This window comes from Miscanthus floridulus, chromosome 11 (assembly GCF_019320115.1).
Source record: "Miscanthus floridulus cultivar M001 chromosome 11, ASM1932011v1, whole genome shotgun sequence".
NCBI classification, from domain to species: domain Eukaryota; kingdom Viridiplantae; phylum Streptophyta; class Magnoliopsida; order Poales; family Poaceae; genus Miscanthus; species Miscanthus floridulus.
The window spans coordinates 98,191,720-98,200,311 of NC_089590.1; the positions used below are offsets into that span (position 1 = coordinate 98,191,720).

At 41.8% G+C, this 8,592-nt stretch overlaps 1 long non-coding RNA gene across 1 annotated transcript; it reads right to left on the minus strand.

Annotated features, from left to right (window-relative positions):
• Window positions 1-3,934: 3,934 nt before the first annotated feature.
• LOC136494163 (uncharacterized) lies at window positions 3,935-5,266 on the minus strand. The gene is made up of 3 exons (XR_010768535.1): window positions 5,214-5,266; window positions 4,949-5,020; window positions 3,935-4,629 (listed from the first exon to the last, which is right to left on the minus strand). It is a non-coding gene; the product is annotated as an uncharacterized lncRNA (long non-coding RNA).
• Between the last annotated feature and the right edge of the window lie 3,326 nt (window positions 5,267-8,592).

Sequence of the window (8,592 nt, forward strand, 5' to 3'; positions counted from 1 at the left end):
TTTTTATCTCTCGGTTCATGTCAAGTGATTTTAAAGTTTATTTTTCCTAACTTTCTCTGGGGGTACCATTAGTTTATTATGCTTGCCTTGTCATATTAGCAAAACACTAAACTTTCGGTGCTTAGTTCAGCACTATGAAACAGCTTTCACAAAGCATAATTAGCTAAATACTTCAAATTTGATAGAATTAACTTTGTTATGCATAAGTGTTTTTTGGATTATATACATGGTCATATACAATTGTGTGAAAAGTGAACTATGAAAAAAAATATCGTCGTTTGGTCGTTTTCATGTACATCCCTGAATGAAGCCGTGGCGTTAGCACGGGCATTATACTAGTCCATCTTAATTGAGAAGCTGAGAAAAGGATAAAGGGGTGCCACACGCGCGCGTGCCGCCGCCTGGGCCAGGCCGTGGGCGCGGGCCGAGGCCGTGGCCGTGGCCGTGGCGTGGATACCTCTGCGCGCACGGAGTAGCGGGAGAGCAGGTGCCTCCGGAACCCTCGTCCGCCTGAGAACCTTGCACGGGGTGAGCGTCGATTATTAGGTTTTTGGGGAGCGATCCTCGACTACTCGTCCACGTACATCTTCTTCCTGGTGGTGATCGCTCTCGGAACCCGTCTTCTTCCCGGTGATTGCTTGCGGAACAGCAAGGCGTCTTCTTCCTGGTGACCGTTCGTGGGACTGCACTGCGAACATCTCCTTACATCGACTACGGTCCACAACTTCGAGTAACGCACTATGTCGACTAGTGTGAATGGAGCTTCTGATGCCCTCGGCATGGGACCCTCCGCTGGGTACATTCTAATCTCTGTGATTATTGTACTTTGTGCTTTTACTGTTCTATTTATATGTTATGTACGCATGCTGTAGCGTTCATCAGAGATATACACATGCACATGTATGCCGTCACGAATCTGCTGATGTTATATTTCTATATTAAATTGACTATGAAAGTGCCGAAATATATATATATATATATATATATATATATATATATATATATATATATATATATATATATATATATATATATATATGGAGAGTATATTCAGTAGCCAGTTTCAAAATAAGTTAGTCTGTAGCCACCTCCATTTACGATAATTTTATATAATAATTTACGATAATGTCAATACATATTTACGGTAGTTGAGTTACTATAACACATGGGGATATTTAACGTAACGTTATAGTAAACCACTTAGTAAGGAGTTGCTTTAATCTCGTAAATTAACATAGTAATTATCGTAACTCAAAGTGGCTACAGAATAAGTTATTTTATAGCCAATTATATGGTATATATATATATGGAAAAAAATTTCCTATTCCCTGGGAGTAGTTCCTCCCACGAAGGCAGGAGGCCGCCAGGCCAGTTAGCTTATAGTAATACAGATAGGTGAATCACGGCCAGGGAGAATCACGGCGACTGTACAACCGTATATATTATTTTATTTATTCATTAATTAAATTTGTTTTTGCCGAGAAAAGTATATACACATACTCCCTTCTCAAAAAAGTATGCACGGTATATTTTATTCTCAAAATAGTATGAATACATACTCGTTGTTTTGTATACCTCTACGTGAATGTATGCACATATACTCCGATCGCGTGGTCTAAGTATGCACTTATACTATGGCGTATGTCTGCATACTCCATTCCAAAAATATGTATAAATACTCTTTTCTAATAAATATGTACAAACACTTCATTTCAAAAAGTATGTACAAATACTATTCTAAAAGTATTCAAAAAGTACGTATAAATACTATTCTAAAAAGTATGTACGATACTCCATTCTAAAAAGTATGTACGATACTCCATTCTAAAAAGTATATATAGGTACTCCTTATGTTAGATAACACATATATTGCTGACCGATTAGTATGTAGTCGTACTCGTACTCATACACGAGCAAGCTTATAGTAATACAGATAGGTGAATCACGGCCAGCGAGAATCACGGTGACTGTACAGCCGTATATATTATTTTATTTATTCATTAATTAAATTTGTTACATTACATGCATGCGGCATGCCTAATTGGATCCTCCAGATATCCACTAACCTGTACGTCTGCTGGACTGGCTAGAAGGACCCTCAGCGTGCGTATACTTACACATGGGAGTAACTACTCAGAGAGTATAGAAAATGCAATATATATATATATATATATATATATATATATATATATATATATATATATATATATATATATATATATATATATATAGACACACACACACCCCATTGCTACTACCTAGCTCTCTCACAAAGTCTTTTAGGGCTTGTGTATGAGCTTGAGCTGGCTGATTGTGTCCTATCTCTTTTCCTCTCTCCCCTTCAACGTAACTCCATATACAAATTAAATATGGCTTAGAAGTTAGAACCTTTTATAGTCTATTTACATCAATTTACTATATATACTTGCTCTTAATAAACTTAACGTATGCTACTCCAATACTAGCAGTATATATATAGCCGTAGCGGACCAATTAAACGCTCAAATGGAGCCTGAACGAAGTCTATGAGATCCTGTATTTCTAACTTTCCAGCACAACACAAAAAGCGACGAATTCCTTAGCACGCGTTGGCTCCGGAGCCTGGACGTACGGGCGCCCAGAGTCATCGGGCACTAGTTGGTTTCATGTTACCCAATGTAACCCACCACGCAGGCACGCACCAGTGTCATTGTTAGCAATTTGCAGCAACGTGCATCAACCGTCAGCACTCAGCAGACAGCACGGCTGTCTGTGGAGCCAATGCAAGCCTGCTCCGTTCAGTTCAGATGAGCAGGCTGAAAAGCGCAGGCCAGGCAGCCAGTTAGTCAGTCAGGTGAGAGTGAGAAAAGATGTTCCGTCAGAGATTGTGTTTTGCTACTTGTTGATCGTCCTTTCCTTTGGTTTACACTTCACAGACAGACTCTTGTCCTTTGGTTTACAGCATTTTGTCACGTTTTCTTTTGCTCCCTGCTGTAGATTAAATAAAAGTTTAATAAAGCAGTAAAACTGGGCAGGCAGGCAGACCCTGCAGGTCCTTGCACTGCCTTCGTACGCCTTGACGATGTACTTGTACTCGTAGATGTTGATCATGTGATGGACCGACCCATCCAGAATAGAATTGCTGAATAATTGCTGTGCCTGCAGACCGGAGACTGGAGCGGAGGGAGCCAAAGTGTCGAAGCTACTTCAGCTAAATAATTGCTGTACTTCAGCGAAAACAAACAGTATTTTTTCTCTCATAATAAATCAGCGTATACAGCAGCATTAGCCAAATTTCAGCCAAACAAACAGAGCCATATCGCTCAAGCAGCTGCCTGAGCTGCCGACACTCTCCGGCTTTTGACTCCAATCCAGTGCCAGCCTGGCACTGGGCAGATTATTCATCCATCGTACCCAACCATCCAAGCCTCCTATTGCTACTAGTACAGTGCCCGTGCTAACGCCACAATGACATTTCAGAGATGTTTATGAAAACAACCAAACGAAGACACAAGGGAAGAAGGGGCACAGGTTATTAAGGAAATAGTAATAATAACCGGCAAAGGAATCATGAGCATATTATGTCAATTTTTACTGAAAAACAAACGTAATTAGCCTATTGTTACTGAAGAAATAGAGTACCAATGCATTGTTTTAGTGGAACAATGCATTTGAAGGGGATTAAAAGAAGTATCCATCTCATCTACGGTCGAGAGATAAAGCTCTAATAAAATAAATCCCGCAGCCACACCAAAATAGAATCAAAGCAATTCAAACATCTATAAACAGGTACTGATGAGGCTTCTAGGTACAGATAACAAGGCAAGCATAGCTCGAAACAAGTCTTTGCATTTTAAAATTAATTGCAAAAGAAATATGCAGACAAGCATAAGTCCAAATATATAGTCTTCAATATGAGAACGATGAAGCACATCTCAAGGGTTGTGTTGCTGTTCAAAGTGAGCTTAGTATGATCAGCTTTTAGCCACAGGACTGCAAAGTATGATCAGTAACTCAGATATGCATCCATCTTTCATTATGATAGCGTACACTATCTCAAAACACTTTCTAAAGAAATAACAGATCATGTGTTCCCCACCCAGGATGTCATTCTGGCTGAAAATGCTATAAATTTCCTTGCTAGGAGGCTTAAAATATAAGGACCAACAGGCAGCAGCAACCAAGGCGCTGCAAAAATGCTAAATCATAATTAACCTGGGGGATTTACAACTGAATACATTGCTAATTGTGTGATTGCAAGACCATGGAGAATCATCGAGTGTCGTAGAAAGATTGTTATGAATAGGGAGAGCCTAAGAGTGTCAAGCTGATTGGTGAAGCCATAGCAAACAACCCTGGCTTCCTTGCCCTGAAGCAGATTGAAGGTGCAAGGAGATCTCTCACACGATTTCAGCCACAGCCAAAAAGGTGTTCTTGAAGTCCAATGACCTGCTGCTATGTGTCAAGCAAGAAGAAGAAATGATGTCAGCACTTTCTCGCCTTGTTCTGAGTTACAGGGCAAGAGGCACAAGCCTACTAGTGCAAGTTAATAACTGCAAGGGTGTATAGAGCAAGCAGAAAACTGACACTTCCGGATCTTGAGCAATAATTCCAAAAACCAGTGTTATTTGCTAAAGATGAGCCTCTGGCCTATGTGCAAGATAACTTAAGTTAACATGAGCTGACAAGTTCCTCGTCCTGCTCAATATACGATCGCACTCGATCCATAGAACTCAGGCAGTCTAAAGGCTACATATTTTTCAACTAAAGGAAAACAAATAGATGGTGGCATGAGGCTGAATCCCTACAGACATGACAGAAGAATGGAGCCAGTTTGTTCAGGGATAAAAGGACTGCAAGTCGATTTTTTTCTAGGGAAAAATATAAGAAGTTATGACAAGTCAATAATGTTTGGGGTCACGGGCTAGTACTTCAATCTTACGAGAAAGTAACAGTTGCATCGCCTTACCATGCAGTATCAGTTCATCTATGAGACTGTTGTAGTATTCCAAGCCTTTTGGGTTGATCTTTCCTCTTCCATCTATACAATTTTAGGAACTAGTATAACTAGTATAATACCCGTGCTAACGCTACGACAGCATATAACCATGATCAAATAACCAAAAGGCATATATGTAAGCATTACTGAGATATATTTATGATTCATGCAAATTTAATGAGATATATTTATGATTCACACAAAAAAGAAAAACTAAAAAGGAAGTCCATCTTACCTGATCAAAATATGAATAATAACATTTTTCAACATTAGTGCAAGAGCACACGTAACTCCGCCTATGGTGGGGCGCCTTTGGTGTCCCAGCATAGCAGGTCCCAAGCCCTGGTAAAGGAGGAGGGTTGTGTTAGGCGTGGCGAGCCAATGTAAAAACTTAGCCATTTAAATGAAGATGAAACCCGAAAGAAAATCGTTGGGGCGTAACCCTCTTAGCGACGCGCCATATCGGAACCCGGGTATGGTGTTAAATGGGCAAGGGCCGGGTCGTCACCCCCGTGACGCGCCGTGTCGTGATCTGGGCATAGTGTCAAGTAACCAAGGATCGGGTCGTCGCTTCCTTAGTGACGCGCTACATCGGCGCCCGGATGTAGTGAAAAATGAGCAAGGGTCTTCGCATCAGAGTCGACGGGTGCGAAGGGTAAGGAAGCTAGTCGAACCAACTAGGATCCGTTTAGGTAGTTGGAATGTAGGGTCACTTACAGGTAAGTTAAGAGAATTAGTTGATACCGTGACTAGGAGACGTATAAATATATTATGCGTTCAAGAGACTAAATGGAAGGGTCAGAAGGCGAAGGAGGTGGACAATACAGGTTTCAAGCTTTGGTACACAGGGACAGTCGCGAATAGAAATGGAGTAGGAGTTTTGATTGATAAGAGCCTCAAGAATGGTGTGGTGGGAGTGAGAAGGCAAGGAGATAGGATTATCTTAGTCAAGCTTGTCGTTGGTGATATGGTCTTGAACGTAATTAGTGCGTATGCCCCCCAAGTAGGCCTCGACGAGAGTGCTAAGAGACAGTTCTGGGAAGACTTAGATGGCCTGGTTAGAGCTATACCTAGTAGTGAGAAGCTTTTTATAGGAGGAGATCTTAATAGGCATGTAGGTACTACAAGCGCAGGTTTCGAGGCAGTTCATGGAGGTTTTGGGTATGGTAGTAGGAATCAGGAGGGGGAGGAAGTTCTGGACTTCACGGTAGCTTTTGACCTGATGATAGCCAACACTTTCTTTAGAAAGAGAGAATCTCATCTAGTGACCTTCAGTAGCGGACAACACTGTAGCCAGATTGACTTTGTCCTCGCAAGAAGAAAGGACAAACGAGCACGCTTGGATTGCAAGGTGATACCAGGGGAGTGTGTTGTTTCTCAACATAAGCTTTTGGTGGTAGATTTTCGTTTTCAGGTGCGTGTCCGTAGGGATAAACAAGCTAAGATTGAAAGAACAAAATGGTGGAAACTGAAAGGGGAGACGTCAGAGGTATTTAAGGAAAGTGTTATCAAAGAGGGCTCTTGAAAGGAAGAAGACGACATAAACAATATGTGGGACAAGATAGCAACCAACATTCGGAAGGTAGCCTCAAAGGTGTGTGGAGTAACCAAAGGAAGGGGACGCGAGGATAAAGATACTTGGTGGTGGAACGAGGAAGTCCAAAGGGCTATTAAGGAGAAGAAAGAATGCTATAGACGCTTGTACCATGACAGGAGTGTGGATAACATAGAGAAGTATAAGGTGGCAAAGAAGACTGCAAAGCGAGCTGTAAGTGTGGCAAAGGGTAGAGCGTACGAGGATCTTTACCAACATTTGAGTACGAAGGAAGGAGAGAAGGACATTTATAGGATGGCTAGGGTTCATGAGAGAAAGACACGGGACTTCAACCAAGTTAAGTGCATTAAGGATGAAAGGGAGCATCTCTTGGTAAAGGAGGATGAGATCCGACATCGATGGCAAGAGTATTTTGACAAATTGTTCAATGGTGAGAATATGGACACAATCTTTCAGTTAGATGACTCTTTTGATGATACCAATAGGCTCTTTGTGCGAAGAATCCAAGAATCTGAGGTCAGAGAGGCGTTGAAAAGGATAAAAGGAGGTAAGGCGATGGGACCGGATGGTATCCCAATCGAGGTGTGGAGATGCCTCGGGGACATAGCTGTAGTATGGTTAACTAAGCTGTTCAACCATATTTTTTGATCGAACAAGATGCCTGATGAGTGGATGAGAAGTATATTGGTACCGATCTACAAGAATAAAGGGGATATTCAAAGTTGTACAAATTACCGAGGAATTAAGTTGATGAGCCATACTATGAAGCTATGGGAGAGAGTTATCGAGCATCGCTTGAGAGCAATAACGCGGGTCTCTATGAACCAATTTGGCTTCATGCCCGGAAGGTCAACCATGGAAGCCATTTTCTTAATAAGACAAGTTATGGAGCGGTATAGGGAGAAGAAGAAGGACCTACACATGGTTTTTATTGACTTGGAGAAGGCTTATGATAAAATACCAAGGAATGTTATGTGGTGGGCTTTGGACAAACATAAAGTCCCAACGAAGTACGTTGGGCTCATTAAGGACATGTACAGCAATGTTGTGACTAGAGTTCGAACAAGTGATGGAGACACGGATGACTTCCCGATTAGGATAGGACTACATCAAGGGTCAGCTTTGAGCCCTTATTTGTTTGCTTTAGTGATGGATGAGGTCACAAGGGACATACAAGGGGACATCCCTTGGTGTATGCTTTTCGCGGACGATGTAGTGCTAGTTGATGAAAGCCGGACAGGAGTGAATCAGAAACTGGAGTTATGGCGGGAGACTTTGGAGTCCAAAGGTTTTAGACTTAGTAGAACTAAAACTGAGTATATGAGATGTGACTTCGGCACTACTACCTGGGAGGAGGAAGATGTTAGTTTGGAAGGTCAAGTAGTGCCTAGGAAGGATACCTTTCGATATTTAGGATCAATGCTACAGAGGGACGGGGATATTGATGAAGATGTTAGCCATAGAATCAAAGCAGGGTGGATGAAGTGGCGGCAAGCGTCTGGTGTCCTATATGACAAAAGGGTACCACAGAAGCTAAAAGGTAAGTTTTATAAGACGGCGATTAGACCTGCTATGTTGTATGATGCAGAATGTTGGCCTACGAAAAGACGACATATTCAACAGCTAAGTGTCGCGGAAATGCGTATGTTGCGTTGGATTTGTGGTCATACAAGAAGGGATCGAGTTCGGAACGATGATATACGTGAGAGATTAGGGGTAGCGCCAATTGAAGAAAAGCTTGTCCAACACTGGTTGAGATGGTTTGGACATGTGCAACGGAGACCTCCAGATGCACCGGTGCGTAGTGGAATCCTAAGTCAGGATAGTAACGTGAAGAGAGGCAGAGGAAGACCGAAGTTGACTTGGGTAGAGACAATAAAAGGAGACTTGAAAGGATGGAATATACCCAAAGACTTAGCCTTAGATAGGAGTGCTTGGAAGACAGCTATTTACGTGCCTGAACCTTGATTGCTTCTGTTGGGTTTCAACTCTAGCCTACCCCAACTTGTTTGGGACTTAAAGGCTTTGTTGTTGTTGTTGTAGTGCAAGAGCACACGTC